This window comes from Amphiura filiformis, chromosome 8 (genome assembly GCF_039555335.1).
Source record: "Amphiura filiformis chromosome 8, Afil_fr2py, whole genome shotgun sequence".
Classification (NCBI taxonomy): Eukaryota; Metazoa; Echinodermata; class Ophiuroidea; order Amphilepidida; family Amphiuridae; genus Amphiura; species Amphiura filiformis.
In genome coordinates, this window is record NC_092635.1 from 55,433,013 (window position 1) to 55,451,481 (window position 18,469).

Below are 18,469 nucleotides of genomic sequence, written 5' to 3' on the forward strand. Positions count from 1 at the left end.
CAGATTTCAAATCGGCACAAGTGTACAATGCGTTACATAATCTATTGCCTCTCCATTCTTAATAGCTCCATGTGTCCATGTATATCAAGTAATTGGTAGACTGATGGGGTTTGGGCCATGGCGGCAACTAATTTTTTCAGGGGAGCATGGGAGGGGGGCAAAGTAAATTTCAAGGGAGACAAAATCGACAACAAAAAGTGGATATTTTCATAATTTTGGGTTTTACGTCACACTCTTCCTGCTGGTTGAAATATTATGGCCCAAATACATGTATTAGCTGAAACACACTTTTTTTAAATTGCACATTGTTTAATACTTTCTAAAGGTAACTTGGCTTACTCTAACAGATGGTGGCATATTCAGGATTGGGGGGATTGTTGTTGCAGACAACAGGTCCATTGTTGTACAGACATTAGCTTTTTACATAATAATTAATTGGAGCTTTACATATCATCTATGATCTGTTTTATCTCCAGTGACAACTCATGCATATTAAATCCTAATACCTATTAAATTACATCTGTAGGTCCAGGGGAATTAAAGGTGTCACTGGTGCTGGAACAGACCGAAAGTAAGGTTTGTTCGGCTTATAATATAGGTGAAAATAATTCGGTTTTTACTACTGCACGCGTGCGCTAGTCATGCATTACGCAATCTCACAACTAGCGCATGTGCTACACCAAACTGCATGTACGCCATTCTAAATCAATACACAGCGTTATATTTTTTTGCCTAACAAAGGCGAACAAACTTGTAACTAGCGCTACTATTCATAAAGAAAGTAGTGCCAAGATATTTCTCATTGTCGGTTTCAATCCTGTAGATCATTTTCCAGCGATGTCACTGATCGGTAAATCTTGGACTATCTAAAACTATACAATGCTTGTGATGATGTATGTATTGGGTGTAAGCTGCAAGGCAGCATTTAATACATATTCATGACAATATGTGTCACAGTTAATGGACTACCCCTGTGGAAGATTTTGGAAATATCTTTCACAGAGAGATTATGAATTTCAAATGGAATGTCCACAGCAGCTCTTCATTTTAAACTCAACCCCTACCTCAGTGTTAGAGTTAGGTTGAATCCTTCTCTGAGGGTGTATGAAATTCAAATGGAGCTGTTTAAATGTGTTCATTCCATTTGAAATTCATACTCCCCTGTGGAAGATATTTCCAACACCTTCCACAGGGTAGTGTGAATTTTAAATAGAATTTCCCAATAAATCTGACACTCTGAAAGTGTCTGAATATTGATCGATGGATGATGTCCGAGGAAAAAGATCCATGTGTATAATCAATCTCAAAACTAACCTGAGGTTTTTGCCTGATGAAGGGGATATAATTAGGCTTTATGTCATAAATATATCACAGTTTGATTTACTATATGTATGAAAATATTGTAATCATCTGATGCAAAAAAATATGAAATGTTACACAAATTGTGCGTTGTATGCTTTCTTTTGTCATTTTTTAGGTTGCCTGAAGGAAAAGACCTTATGACGTCATGTGTCAGTCAGTTTGTGTGTCAGTATGTCCGTCAACAATATATAAGGCTTTTTGGTCTCTCATGAACAGTCCTATTGTAACCATTATTATGTTTTGATGAATCCAAGTGTGTGAAAATATTGGATCCAATACATAATAATGAAAAATTGGATGCTTTACACCCAATATTTATTGGTCTCGCTATGAGTTTTTACAATATTGGACTCAACTTTTGTCCCGTCCAATATTTTAAAACTCATAGCTCGACCAATAAATATGTGCTCAATCAATCCAATTTTATATCCGACTTGAGCCAAAGCTGCATTATAGACGAATCCATTTTCACACATTCCTATATCTCAATGGTAGCCATTACTGGGTCCCCCCTTAGGTTTATTCCACCTAAAATGTGAAATGATGTGGCCTTGGCGGGAATATTAAGCTGCATTCCATCACCTGTGTTACACGTAAACAAAAGAATGATGGAAGTTTTCATCAGTACTAAATCAGCAGTAGATGCCTACTTCATCAGTACTATATCAACAGTAGATAGATAATTCATCAGTACTAAATCAGAAGTAGATGGCTACTTCATCCATTACTATATCATCAGTAGATGGCTACTTCATCCAGTACTAAATCAGCTGTAGATGGCTACTTCATCAGTACTAAATTAGCAGTAGATGGCTACTTCATCAGTACTATATCAGCATTAGATGGCTACTTCATCCAGTACTATATCAGCAGTAGATGGCTACTTCATCCAGTACTATATCAGCAGTAGATGGCTACTTCATTTAGTACTATATCAGCAGTAGATGGATACTTCATCCAGTACTAAATCAGCAGTAGATGGCTACTTCATCAGTACTATATCAGCAGTAGATGGCTACTTCATCCAGTACTAAATCAGCTGTAGATGGCTACTTCATCAGTACTAAATTAGCAGTAGATGGCTACTTCATCAGTACTATATCAGCATTAGATGGCTACTTCATCCAGTACTATATCAGCAGTAGATGACTACTTCATCCAGTACTATATCAGCAGTAGATGGCTACTTCATCCAGTACTATATCAGCAGTAGATGGCTCCTTCATTCAGTGCTATATCAGCAGTAGATGGCTACTTCATGATGGCTACTTCATCCAGTACTATATCAGCAGTAGATGGCTACTTCATCCAGTACTATATCAGCAGTAGATGGCTACTTCATCCAGTACTATATCAGCAGTAGATGGCTACTTCATCCAGTACTATATCAGCAGTAGATGGATACTTCATCCAGTACTAAATCAGCAGTAGATGGCTACTTCATCAGTACTATATCAGCAGTAGATGGCTACTTCATCAGTACTATATATCAGCAGTAGATGGCTACTTCATCCAGTGCTATATCAGCAGTAGATGGCTACATCATCCAGTACTATATCAGCATCAGATGACTACTTCACCATTACTATATCAGCAGTAGATGGCTACTTCATCCAGTACTATATCAACAGTAGATGACTACTTCATCCAGTACTATATCAGCAGTAGATGGCTTCTTCATCAGTACTATTATAAACATAATTTAATGGTTTTAATTATGTGATGGTCACCCGTATATCACCAGTAGGTAGCTAATTTATCAGTACTATATCAGCAGTAGATAGCTACTTCATCAGTACTAAATCAGCAGTAGATGGCTACTTCATCCAGTTCTATATCAGCAGTAGATGTGGCCTTGGTGGGAATATTAAGCTGCATTCCATCACCCGTGTTACACGTAGACAAAAGAATGATGGAAGTTTTCATCAGTACTAAATCAGCAGTAGATGCCTAGTTCATCAGTACTATATCAACAGTAGATAGATAATTTATCAGTACTAAATCAGAAGTAGATGGCTACTTCATCCATTACTATTTCATCAGTAGATGGCTACTTCATCCAGTACTAAACCAGCAGTAGATGGCTACTTCATCCAGTATTATATCAGCAGTAGATGGCTACTTCATCAGTACTAAAACAGCAGTAGATGGCTCCTTCATCAGTACTAAAACAGCAGTAGATGGCTCCTTCATCCAGTGCTATATCAGCAGTAGATGGCTACTTCATCCAGTACTATATCAGCAGTAGATGGCTACTTCATCCAGTACTATATCAGCAGTAGATGGCTACTTCATCCAGTACTATATCAGCAGTAGATGGCTACTTCATCCAGTACTATATCAGCAGTAGATGGATACTTCATCCAGTACTAAATCAGCAGTAGATGGCTACTTCATCAGTACTATATCAGCAGTAGATGGCTACTTCATCCAGTACTAAATCAGCTGTAGATGGCTACTTCATCAGTACTAAATTAGCAGTAGATGGCTACTTCATCAGTACTATATCAGCAGTAGATGGCTACTTCATCCAGTACTATATCAGCAGTAGATGACTACTTCATCCAGTACTATATCAGCAGTAGATGGCTCCTTCATTCAGTGCTATATCAGCAGTAGATGGCTACTTCATGATGGCTACTTCATCCAGTACTATATCAGCAGTAGATGGCTACTTCATCCAGTACTATATCAGCAGTAGATGGCTACTTCATCCAGTACTATATCAGCAGTAGCTGGCTACTTCATCCAGTACTATATCAGCAGTAGATGGATACTTCATCCAGTACTAAATCAGCAGTAGATGGCTACTTCATCAGTACTATATCAGCAGTAGATGGCTACTTCTTCAGTACTATATCAGCAGTAGATGGCTCCTTCATCCAGTACTAAATCAGCTGTAGATGGCTACTTCATCAGTACTAAATTAGCAGTAGATGGCTACTTCATCAGTACTATATCAGCATTAGATGGCTACTTCATCCAGTGCTATATCAGCAGTAGATGGCTACATCATCCAGTACTATATCAGCATCAGATGACTACTTCACCATTACTATATCAGCAGTAGATGGCTACTTCATCCAGTACTATATCAACAGTATATGACTACTTCATCCAGTACTATATCAGCAGTAGATGGCTTCTTCATCAGTACTATTATAAACATAATTTAATGGTTTTAATTATGTGATGGTCACCCGTATATCACCAGTAGGTCGCTAATTTATCAGTACTATATCAGCAGTAGATAGCTACTTCATCAGTACTAAATCAGCAGTAGATGGCTACTTCATCCAGTTCTATATCAGCAGTAGATGTGGCCTTGGCGGGAATATTAAGCTGCATTACATCACCCGTGTTACACGTAGACAAAAGAATGATGGAAGTTTTCATCAGTACTAAATCAGCAGTAGATGCCTACTTCATCAGTACTATATCAACAGTAGATAGATAATTCATCAGTACTAAATCATCAGTAGATGGCTACTTCATCCATTACTATATCATCAGTAGATGGCTACTTCATCCAGTACTAAACCAGCAGTAGATGGCTACTTCATCCAGTATTATATCAGCAGTAGATGGCTACTTCATCAGTACTAAAACAGCAGTAGAGGGCTCCTTCATCCAGTGCTATATCAGCAGTAGATGGCTACTTCATCCAGTACTATATCAGCAGTAGATGGCTACTTCATCCAGTACTATATCAGCAGTAGATGGCTACTTCATCCAGTACTATATCAGCAGTAGATGGCTACTTCATCCAGTACTATATCAGCAGTAGATGGCTACTTCATCCAGTACTATATCAGCAGTAGATGGCTCCTTCCAGTACTATATCAGCAGTAGATGGCTACTTCATCCAGTACTATATCAGCAGTAGATGGCTACTTCATCCAGTACTATATCAGCAGTAGATGGATACTTCATCCAGTACAAAATCAGCAGTAGATGGCTACTTCATCAGTACTATATATGCAGTAGATGGCTACTTCATCCAGTACTAAATCAGCTGTAGATGGCTACTTCATCAGTACTAAATTAGCAGTAGATGGCTACTTCATCAGTACTATATCAGCATTAGATGGCTACTTCATCCAGTACTATATCAGCAGTAGATGACTACTTCATCCAGTACTATATCAGCAGTAGATGGCTCCTTCATTCAGTGCTATATCAGCAGTAGATGGCTACTTCATGATGGCTACTTCATCCAGTACTATATCAGCAGTAGATGGCTACTTCATCCAGTACTATATCAGCAGTAGATGGCTACTTCATCCAGTACTATATCAGCAGTAGATGGCTACTTCATCCAGTACTATATCAGCAGTAGATGGATACTTCATCCAGTACTAAATCAGCAGTAGATGGCTACTTCATCAGTACTATATCAGCAGTAGATGGCTACTTCATCAGTACTATATATCAGCAGTAGATGGCTACTTCATCAGTCTATATCAGTACTATATCAGCATCAGTAGATGACTACTTCACCATTACTATATCAGCAGTAGATGGCTACTTCATCCAGTACTATATCAACAGTAGATGACTACTTCATCCAGTACTATATCAGCAGTAGATGGCTACTTCATCAGTACTATTATAAACATAATTTAATGGTTTTAATTATGTGATGGTCACCGTATATCACCAGTAGGTAGCTAATTTATCAGTACTATATCAGCAGTAGATGGCTACTTCATCAGTACTAAATCAGCAGTAGATGGCTACTTCATCCAGTTCTATATCAGCAGTAGATGCTACTTCATGGCCTTGGCGGGAATATTAAGCTGCATTACATCACCCGTGTTACACGTAGACAAAAGAATGATGGAAGTTTTCATCAGTACTAAATCAGCAGTAGATGCCTACTTCATCAGTACTATATCAACAGTAGATAGATAATTCATCAGTACTAAATCATCAGTAGATGGCTACTTCATCCATTACTATATCATCAGTAGATGGCTACTTCATCCAGTAGATAGTACTAAATCAGCAGTAGATGGCTACTTCATCCAGTGCTATATCAGCAGTAGATGGCTACTTCATCCAGTCCTATATCAGCAGTAGATGGCTCCTTCATCCAGTACTATATCAGCAGTAGATGGCTACTTCATCCAGTACTATATCAGCAGTAGATGGCTACTTCATCCAGTACTATATCAGCAGTAGATGGCTACTTCATCCAGTACTATATCAGCAGTAGATGGCTACTTCATCCAGTACTATATCAGCAGTAGATGGCTACTCAGTCATCATCCAGTACTATATCAGCAGTAGATGGCTACTTCATCCAGTACTATATCAGCAGTAGATGGATACTTCACTTCATCCAGTACTAAATCAGCAGTAGATGGCTACTTCAATCAGCAGTAGATGGCTACTTCATCCAGTACTAAATCAGCTGTAGATGGCTACTTCATCAGTACTAAATTAGCAGTAGATGGCTACTTCATCAGTACTATATCAGCATTAGATGGCTACTATCATCCAGTACTATATCAGCAGTAGATGACTACTTCATCCAGTACTATATCAGCAGTAGATGGCTCAGTACTTCATTCAGTCCAGTACTATATCAGCAGTAGATGGCAGTACTATCATCAGCAGTAGATGGCTACTTCATCCAGTACTATATCAGCAGTAGATGGCTACTTCATCCAGTACTATATCAGCAGTAGATGGCTACTTCATCCAGTACTATATCAGCAGTAGATGGCTACTTCATCCAGTACTATATCAGCAGTAGATGGATACTTCATCCAGTACTAAATCAGCAGTAGATGGCTACTTCATCAGTACTATATCAGCAGTAGATGGCTACTTCATCAGTACTATATATCAGCAGTAGATGGCTACATCATCCAGTACTATATCAGCATCAGATGACTACTTCACCATTACTATATCAGCAGTAGATGGCTACTTCATCCAGTACTATATCAACAGTAGATGACTACTTCATCCAGTACTATATCAGCAGTAGATGGCTTCTTCATCAGTACTATTATAAACATAATTTAATGGTTTTAATTATGTGATGGTCACCCGTATATCACCAGTAGGTAGCTAATTTATCAGTACTATATCAGCAGTAGATAGCTACTTCATCAGTACTAAATCAGCAGTAGATGGCTACTTCATCCAGTTCTATATCAGCAGTAGATGGCTACTTCATCCAGTGCTATATCAGCAGTAGATGGCTACTTCATCCAGTGCTATATCAGCAGTAGATGGCTACTTCATCCAGTGCTATATCAGCAGTAGATGGCTACTTCATCCAGTGCTATATCAGCAGTAGATGGCTACTTCATCCAGTGCTTTATCAGCAGTAGATGGCTACTTCATCCAGTACTATATCAGCAGTAGATGGCTACGTCATCAAGTCTAAATCAGCAGTAGATGGCTACTTCATCCAGTACTATATCAGCAGTAGATGGCTACTTCATCCAGTGCTATATCAGCAGTAGATGGCTACTTCATCAAGTCTAAATCAGCAGTAGATGGCTACTTCATCCAGTACTATATCAGCAGTAGATTGCTATTTCATCCAGTACTAAATCAGCAGTAGATGGCTACTTCATCCAGTGCAATATCAGCAGTAGATGGCTACTTCATCAAGTCTAAATTAGCAGTAGATGGCTACTTCATCCAGTACTATATCAGCAGTAGATTGCTACTTCATCCAGTGCTATATCAACAGTAGATGACTACTTCATCCAGTACTATATCAGCAGTATATGGCTACTTCATCCAGTACTATATCAGTAGTAGATGGCTACTTCATCAAGTCTAAATCAGCAGTAGATGGCTACTTCATCCAGTACTATATCAGCAGTAGATGGCTACTTCATCACTACTATATATCAGCAGTAAATGGCTACTTCATCCAGTGCTATATCAGCAGTAGATGGCTACTTCATCCAGTACTATATCAGCAGTAGATGGCTACTTCATCCAGTACTATATCACCAGTAGATGGCTACTTCATCTAGTACTATATCACCAGTAGATGGCTACTTCATCCAGTGCTATATCAACAGTAGATGACTACTTCATCCAGTACTATATCAGCAGTATATGGCTACTTCATCCAGTACTATATCAGTAGTAGATGGCTACTTCATCAAGTCTAAATCAGCAGTAGATGGCTACTTCATCAGTACTAAAACAGCAGTAGATGGCTCCTTCATCCAGTGCTATATCAGCAGTAGATGGCTACTTCATCCAGTACTATATCAGCAGTAGATGGCTACTTCATCAAGTCTAAATCAGCAGTAGATGGCTACTTCATCCAGTACTATATCCGCAGTAGATGGCTCCTTCATCCAGTACTATATCCGCAGTAGATGGCCACTTCATCCAGTGCTATATCAGCAGTAGATGGCTACTTCATCCAGTAATATATCAGCAGTAGATGGCTACTTCATCCAGTACTATATCAGCAGTAGATGGCTACTTCATCCAGTTATAAATCAGCAGATGGCTACTTCATCCAGTTATAAATCAGCAGTAGATGGCTACTTCATCCAGTACTATATCAGCAGTAGATGGCTACTTCATCCAGTGCTATATCAGCAGTAGATGGCTACTTCATCAAGTCTAAATCAACAGTAGATGGCTACTTCATCCAGTACTATATCAGCAGTAGATTGCTACTTCATCCAGTACTATATCAGCAGTAGATCGCTACTTCATCCAGTGCTATATCAGCAGTAGATGGCTACTTCATCCAGTAATATATCAACAGTAGATGACTTCTTCATCCAGTACTATATCAGCAGTATATGGCTACTTCATCCAGTACTATATCAGTAGTAGATGGCTACTTCATCAAGTCTAAATCAGCAGTAGATGGCTACTTCATCCAGTACTATATCAGCAGTAGATGGCTACTTCATCCAGTGCTATATCAGCAGTAGATGGCTACTTCATCCAGTACTATATCAGCAGTAGATGGCTACTTCATCCAGTACTATATCACCAGTAGATGGCTACTTCATCCAGTGCTATATCAACAGTAGATGACTACTTCATCCAGTACTATATCAGCAGTACATGGCTACTTCATCCAGTACTATATCAGTAGTAGATGGCTACTTCATCAAGTCTAAATCAGCAGTAGATGACTACTTCATCAGTACTAAAACAGCAGTAGATGGCTCCTTCATCCAGTGCTATATCAGCAGTAGATGGCTACTTCATCCAGTACTATATCAGCAGTAAATGGCTACTTCATCCAGTGCTATATCAGCAGTAGATGGCTACTTCATCAAGTCTAAATCAGCAGTAGATAGCTAATTCATCAGAACTGTATATCAGCAGTAGATAATAATATTCATCAGTACTATATCAGCATCAGATGACTACTTCACCATTACTATATCAGCAGTAGATAGCTACTTCATCAGTACTAAATCAGCAGTTGATAGCAACTATCAAGTCTAAATCAGCAGAAGATAGCTAATTCATCAGAACTGTTACTTCATCAGTCCTATGTCAGCAGTAGATTGCTACTTCATCAGTCTTATATCAGCAGTAGATGGCTAATTAATTCATCAGTACTGTATCATCAGCAGTAGATAGCTAATTCATCAGTACTAAATCAGCAGAAGAACGTCCAGCGACTCGTTCCAGATTTTGAGGCGGGTTTCTTTTGGACAGTTTGCTGCGTCGGCCCATGGTTGTAGTTAAGTAAAAAAACTCAATTTGGTGACCACTCTCTGGCTAGTAAGGTTTGACGATTGATTCGACTTCTATGGACCATTTGGAAACAAAATAGCCTCCATGCCCCTCGTTCATTCCATTTGAAATTCATACTCCCCTGTGGAAGATATTTCCAACACCTTCCACAGGGTAGTGTGAATTTTAAATAGAATTTCCCAATAAATCTGACACTCTGAAAGTGTCTGAATATTGATCGATGGATGATGTCCGAGGAAAAAGATCCATGTGTATAATCAATCTCAAAACTAACCTGAGGTTTTTGCCTGATGAAGGGGATATAATTAGGCTTTATGTCATAAATATATCACAGTTTGATTTACTATATGTATGAAAATATTGTAATCATCTGATGCAAAAAAATATGAAATGTTACACAAATTGTGCGTTGTATGCTTTCTTTTGTCATTTTTTAGGTTGCCTGAAGGAAAAGACCTTATGACGTCATGTGTCAGTCAGTTTGTGTGTCAGTATGTCCGTCAACAATATATAAGGCTTTTTGGTCTCTCATGAACAGTCCTATTGTAACCATTATTATGTTTTTGATGAATCCAAGTGTGTGAAAATATTGGATCCAATACATAATAATGAAAAATTGGATGCTTTACACCCAATATTTATTGGTCTCGCTATGAGTTTTTACAATATTGGACTCAACTTTTGTCCCGTCCAATATTTTAAAACTCATAGCTCGATTTCAATAAATATGTGCTCAATCAATCCAATTTTATATCCGACTTGAGCCAAAGCTGCATTATAGACGAATCCATTTTCACACATTCCTATATCTCAATGGTAGCCATTACTGGGTCCCCCCTTAGGTTTATTCCACCTAAAATGTGAAATGATGTGGCCTTGGCGGGAATATTAAGCTGCATTCCATCACCTGTGTTACACGTAAACAAAAGAATGATGGAAGTTTTCATCAGTACTAAATCAGCAGTAGATGCCTACTTCATCAGTACTATATCAACAGTAGATAGATAATTCATCAGTACTAAATCAGAAGTAGATGGCTACTTCATCCATTACTATATCATCAGTAGATGGCTACTTCATCCAGCACTAAATCAGCTGTAGATGGCTACTTCATCAGTACTAAATTAGCAGTAGATGGCTACTTCATCAGTACTATATCAGCATTAGATGGCTACTTCATCCAGTACTATATCAGCAGTAGATGGCTACTTCATCCAGTACTATATCAGCAGTAGATGGCTACTTCATTTAGTACTATATCAGCAGTAGATGGATACTTCATCCAGTACTAAATCAGCAGTAGATGGCTACTTCATCAGTACTATATCAGCAGTAGATGGCTACTTCATCCAGTACTAAATCAGCTGTAGATGGCTACTTCATCAGTACTAAATTAGCAGTAGATGGCTACTTCATCAGTACTATATCAGCATTAGATGGCTACTTCATCCAGTACTATATCAGCAGTAGATGACTACTTCATCCAGTACTATATCAGCAGTAGATGGCTACTTCATCCAGTACTATATCAGCAGTAGATGGCTCCTTCATTCAGTGCTATATCAGCAGTAGATGGCTACTTCATGATGGCTACTTCATCCAGTACTATATCAGCAGTAGATGGCTACTTCATCCAGTACTATATCAGCAGTAGATGGCTACTTCATCCAGTACTATATCAGCAGTAGATGGCTACTTCATCCAGTACTATATCAGCAGTAGATGGATACTTCATCCAGTACTAAATCAGCAGTAGATGGCTACTTCATCAGTACTATATCAGCAGTAGATGGCTACTTCATCAGTACTATATATCAGCAGTAGATGGCTACTTCATCCAGTGCTATATCAGCAGTAGATGGCTACATCATCCAGTACTATATCAGCATCAGATGACTACTTCACCATTACTATATCAGCAGTAGATGGCTACTTCATCCAGTACTATATCAACAGTAGATGACTACTTCATCCAGTACTATATCAGCAGTAGATGGCTTCTTCATCAGTACTATTATAAACATAATTTAATGGTTTTAATTATGTGATGGTCACCCGTATATCACCAGTAGGTAGCTAATTTATCAGTACTATATCAGCAGTAGATAGCTACTTTATCAGTACTAAATCAGCAGTAGATGGCTACTTCATCCAGTTCTATATCAGCAGTAGATGTGGCCTTGGCGGGAATATTAAGCTGCATTCCATCACCCGTGTTACACGTAGACAAAAGAATGATGGAAGTTTTCATCAGTACTAAATCAGCAGTAGATGCCTAGTTCATCAGTACTATATCAACAGTAGATAGATAATTTATCAGTACTAAATCAGAAGTAGATGGCTACTTCATCCATTACTATTTCATCAGTAGATGGCTACTTCATCCAGTACTAAACCAGCAGTAGATGGCTACTTCATCCAGTATTATATCAGCAGTAGATGGCTACTTCATCAGTACTAAAACAGCAGTAGATGGCTCCTTCATCAGTACTAAAACAGCAGTAGATGGCTCCTTCATCCAGTGCTATATCAGCAGTAGATGGCTACTTCATCCAGTACTATATCAGCAGTAGATGGCTACTTCATCCAGTACTATATCAGCAGTAGATGGCTACTTCATCCAGTACTATATCAGCAGTAGATGGCTACTTCATCCAGTACTATATCAGCAGTAGATGGATACTTCATCCAGTACTAAATCAGCTGTAGATGGCTACTTCATCAGTACTAAATTAGCAGTAGATGGCTACTTCATCAGTACTATATCAGCATTAGATGGCTACTTCATCCAGTACTATATCAGCAGTAGATGACTACTTCATCCAGTACTATATCAGCAGTAGATGGCTACTTCATCCAGTACTAAATCAGCTGTAGATGGCTACTTCATCAGTACTAAATTAGCAGTAGATGGCTACTTCATCAGTACTATATCAGCATTAGATGGCTACTTCATCCAGTACTATTCAGCAGTAGATGACTACTTCATCCAGTACTATATCAGCAGTAGATGGATACTTCATCCAGTACTAAATCAGCAGTAGATGGCTACTTCATCCAGTACTATATCAGCAGTAGATGACTACTTTATTTAGTACTATATCAGCAGTAGATGGCTACTTCATCCAGTACTATATCAGCAGTAGATGGCTACTTCATCCAGTACTATATCAGCAGTAGATGGATACTTCATCCAGTACTAAATCAGCAGTAGATGGCTACTTCATCAGTACTATATCAGCAGTAGATGGCTACTTCATCCAGTACTAAATCAGCTGTAGATGGCTACTTCATCAGTACTAAATTAGCAGTAGATGGCTACTTCATCAGTACTATATCAGCATTAGATGGCTACTTCATCCAGTACTATATCAGCAGTAGATGACTACTTCATCCAGTACTATATCAGCAGTAGATGGCTACTTCATCCAGTACTATATCAGCAGTAGATGGCTCCTTCATTCAGTGCTATATCAGCAGTAGATGGCTACTTCATGATGGCTACTTCATCCAGTACTATATCAGCAGTAGATGGCTACTTCATCCAGTACTATATCAGCAGTACATGGCTACTTCATCCAGTACTATATCAGCAGTAGATGGCTACTTCATCCAGTACTATATCAGCAGTAGATGGCTACTTCATCCAGTACTATATCAGCAGTAGCTGGCTACTTCATCCAGTACTATATCAGCAGTAGATGGATACTTCATCCAGTACTAAATCAGCAGTAGATGGCTACTTCATCAGTACTATATCAGCAGTAGATGGCTACTTCATCAGTACTATATATCAGCAGTAGATGGCTACTTCATCCAGTGCTATATCAGCAGTAGATGGCTACATTATCCAGTACTATATCAGCATCAGATGACTACTTCACCATTACTATATCAGCAGTAGATGGCTACTTCATCCAGTACTATATCAACAGTAGATGACTACTTCATCCAGTACTATATCAGCAGTAGATGGCTTCTTCATCAGTACTATTATAAACATAATTTAATGGTTTTAATTATGTGATGGTCACCCGTATATCACCAGTAGGTAGCTAATTTATCAGTACTATATCAGCAGTAGATAGCTACTTCATCAGTACTAAATCAGCAGTAGATGGCTACTTCATCCAGTTCTATATCAGCAGTAGATGTGGCCTTGGCGGGAATATTAAGCTGCATTCCATCACCCGTGTTACACGTAGACAAAAGAATGATGGAAGTTTTCATCAGTACTAAATCAGCAGTAGATGCCTACTTCATCAGTACTATATCAACAGTAGATAGATAATTCATCAGTACTAAATCAGAAGTAGATGGCTACTTCATCCATTACTATTTCATCAGTAGATGGCTACTTCATCCAGTACTAAACCAGCAGTAGATGGCTACTTCATCCAGTATTATATCAGCAGTAGATGGCTACTTCATCAGTACTAAAACAGCAGTAGATGGCTCCTTCATCCAGTGCTATATCAGCAGTAGATGGCTACTTCATCCAGTACTATATCAGCAGTAGTTGGCTACTTCATCCAGTACTATATCAGCAGTAGATGGCTACTTCATCCAGTACTATATCAGCAGTAGATGGCTACTTCATCCAGTACTATATCAGCAGTAGATGGCTACTTCATCCAGTACTATATCAGCAGTAGATGGATACTTCATCCAGTACTAAATCAGCAGTAGATGGCTACTTCATCAGTACTATATCAGCAGTAGATGGCTACTTCATCCAGTACTAAATCAGCTGTAGATGGCTACTTCATCAGTACTAAATTAGCAGTAGATGGCTACTTCATCAGTACTATATCAGCATTAGATGGCTACTTCATCCAGTACTATATCAGCAGTAGATGACTACTTCATCCAGTACTATATCAGCAGTAGATGGCTACTTCATCCAGTACTATATCAGCAGTAGATGGCTCCTTCATTCAGTGCTATATCAGCAGTAGATGGCTACTTCATGATGGCTACTTCATCCAGTACTATATCAGCAGTAGATGGCTACTTCATCCAGTACTATATCAGCAGTAGATGGCTACTTCATCCAGTACTATATCAGCAGTAGATGGATACTTCATCCAGTACTAAATCAGCAGTAGATGGCTACTTCATCAGTACTATATCAGCAGTAGATGGCTACTTCATCCAGTACTAAATCAGCTGTAGATGGCTACTTCATCAGTACTAAATTAGCAGTAGATGGCTACTTCATCAGTACTATATCAGCATTAGATGGCTACTTCATCCAGTACTATATCAGCAGTAGATGACTACTTCATCCAGTACTATATCAGCAGTAGATGGCTCCTTCATTCAGTGCTATATCAGCAGTAGATGGCTACTTCATGATGGCTACTTCATCCAGTACTATATCAGCAGTAGATGGCTACTTCATCCAGTACTATATCAGCAGTAGATGGCTACTTCATCCAGTACTATATCAGCAGTAGCTGGCTACTTCATCCAGTACTATATCAGCAGTAGATGGATACTTCATCCAGTACTAAATCAGCAGTAGATGGCTACTTCATCAGTACTATATCAGCAGTAGATGGCTACTTCTTCAGTACTATATCAGCAGTAGATGGCTCCTTCATCCAGTACTAAATCAGCTGTAGATGGCTACTTCATCAGTACTAAATTAGCAGTAGATGGCTACTTCATCAGTACTATATCAGCATTAGATGGCTACTTCATCCAGTGCTATATCAGCAGTAGATGGCTACATCATCCAGTACTATATCAGCATCAGATGACTACTTCACCATTACTATATCAGCAGTAGATGGCTACTTCATCCAGTACTATATCAACAGTATATGACTACTTCATCCAGTACTATATCAGCAGTAGATGGCTTCTTCATCAGTACTATTATAAACATAATTTAATGGTTTTAATTATGTGATGGTCACCCGTATATCACCAGTAGGTCGCTAATTTATCAGTACTATATCAGCAGTAGATAGCTACTTCATCAGTACTAAATCAGCAGTAGATGGCTACTTCATCCAGTTCTATATCAGCAGTAGATGTGGCCTTGGCGGGAATATTAAGCTGCATTACATCACCCGTGTTACACGTAGACAAAAGAATGATGGAAGTTTTCATCAGTACTAAATCAGCAGTAGATGCCTACTTCATCAGTACTATATCAACAGTAGACAGATAATTCATCAGTACTAAATCATCAGTAGATGGCTACTTCATCCATTACTATATCATCAGTAGATGGCTACTTCATCCAGTACTAAACCAGCAGTAGATGGCTACTTCATCCAGTATTATATCAGCAGTAGATGGCTACTTCATCAGTACTAAAACAGCAGTAGAGGGCTCCTTCATCCAGTGCTATATCAGCAGTAGATGGCTACTTCATCCAGTACTATATCAGCAGTAGATGGCTACTTCATCCAGTACTATATCAGCAGTAGATGGCTACTTCATCCAGTACTATATCAGCAGTAGATGGCTACTTCATCCAGTACTATATCAGCAGTAGATGGCTACTTCATCAGTACTATATCAGCAGTAGATGGCTACTTCATCCAGTACTATATCAGCAGTAGATGGCTACTTCATCCAGTACTATATCAGCAGTAGATGGATACTTCATCCAGTACAAAATCAGCAGTAGATGGCTACTTCATCAGTACTATATCAGCAGTAGATGGCTACTTCATCCAGTACTAAATCAGCTGTAGATGGCTACTTCATCAGTACTAAATTAGCAGTAGATGGCTACTTCATCAGTACTATATCAGCATTAGATGGCTACTTCATCCAGTACTATATCAGCAGTAGATGACTACTTCATCCAGTACTATATCAGCAGTAGATGGCTCCTTCATTCAGTGCTATATCAGCAGTAGATGGCTACTTCATGATGGCTACTTCATCCAGTACTATATCAGCAGTAGATGGCTACTTCATCCAGTACTATATCAGCAGTAGATGGCTACTTCATCCAGTACTATATCAGCAGTAGATGGCTACTTCATCCAGTACTATATCAGCAGTAGATGGATACTTCATCCAGTACTAAATCAGCAGTAGATGGCTACTTCATCAGTACTATATCAGCAGTATATGGCTACTTCATCAGTACTATATATCAGCAGTAGATGGCTACATCATCCAGTACTATATCAGCATCAGATGACTACTTCACCATTACTATATCAGCAGTAGATGGCTACTTCATCCAGTACTATATCAACAGTAGATGACTACTTCATCCAGTACTATATCAGCAGTAGATGGCTTCTTCATCAGTACTATTATAAACATAATTTAATGGTTTTAATTATGTGATGGTCACCCGTATATCATAGGTAGCTAATTTATCAGTACTATATCAGCAGTAGATAGCTACTTCATCAGTACTAAATCAGCAGTAGATGGCTACTTCATCCAGTTCTATATCAGCAGTAGATGGCTACTTCATCCAGTGCTATATCAGCAGTAGATGGCTACTTCATCCAGTGCTATATCAGCAGTAGATGGCTACTTCATCCAGTGCTATATCAGCAGTAGATGGCTACTTCATCCAGTGCTATATCAGCAGTAGATGGCTACTTCATCCAGTGCTTTATCAGCAGTAGATGGCTACTTCATCCAGTACTATATCAGCAGTAGATGGCTACGTCATCAAGTCTAAATCAGCAGTAGATGGCTACTTCATCCAGTACTATATCAGCAGTAGATGGCTACTTCATCCAGTGCTATATCAGCAGTAGATGGCTACTTCATCAAGTCTAAATCAGCAGTAGATGGCTACTTCATCCAGTACTATATCAGCAGTAGATTGCTATTTCATCCAGTACTAAATCAGCAGTAGATGGCTACTTCATCCAGTGCAATATCAGCAGTAGATGGCTACTTCATCAAGTCTAAATTAGCAGTAGATGGCTACTTCATCCAGTACTATATCAGCAGTAGATTGCTACTTCATCCAGTGCTATATCAACAGTAGATGACTACTTCATCCAGTACTATATCAGCAGTATATGGCTACTTCATCCAGTACTATATCAGTAGTAGATGGCTACTTCATCCAAGTCTAAATCAGCAGTAGATGGCTACTTCATCCAGTACTATATCAGCAGTAGATGGCTACTTCATCCAGTGCTATATCAGCAGTAGATGGCTACTTCATCCAGTACTATATCAGCAGTAGATGGCTACTTCATCCAGTACTATATCACCAGTAGATGGCTACTTCATCTAGTACTATATCACCAGTAGATGGCTACTTCATCCAGTGCTATATCAACAGTAGATGACTACTTCATCCAGTACTATATCAGCAGTATATGGCTACTTCATCCAGTACTATATCAGTAGTAGATGGCTACTTCATCAAGTCTAAATCAGCAGTAGA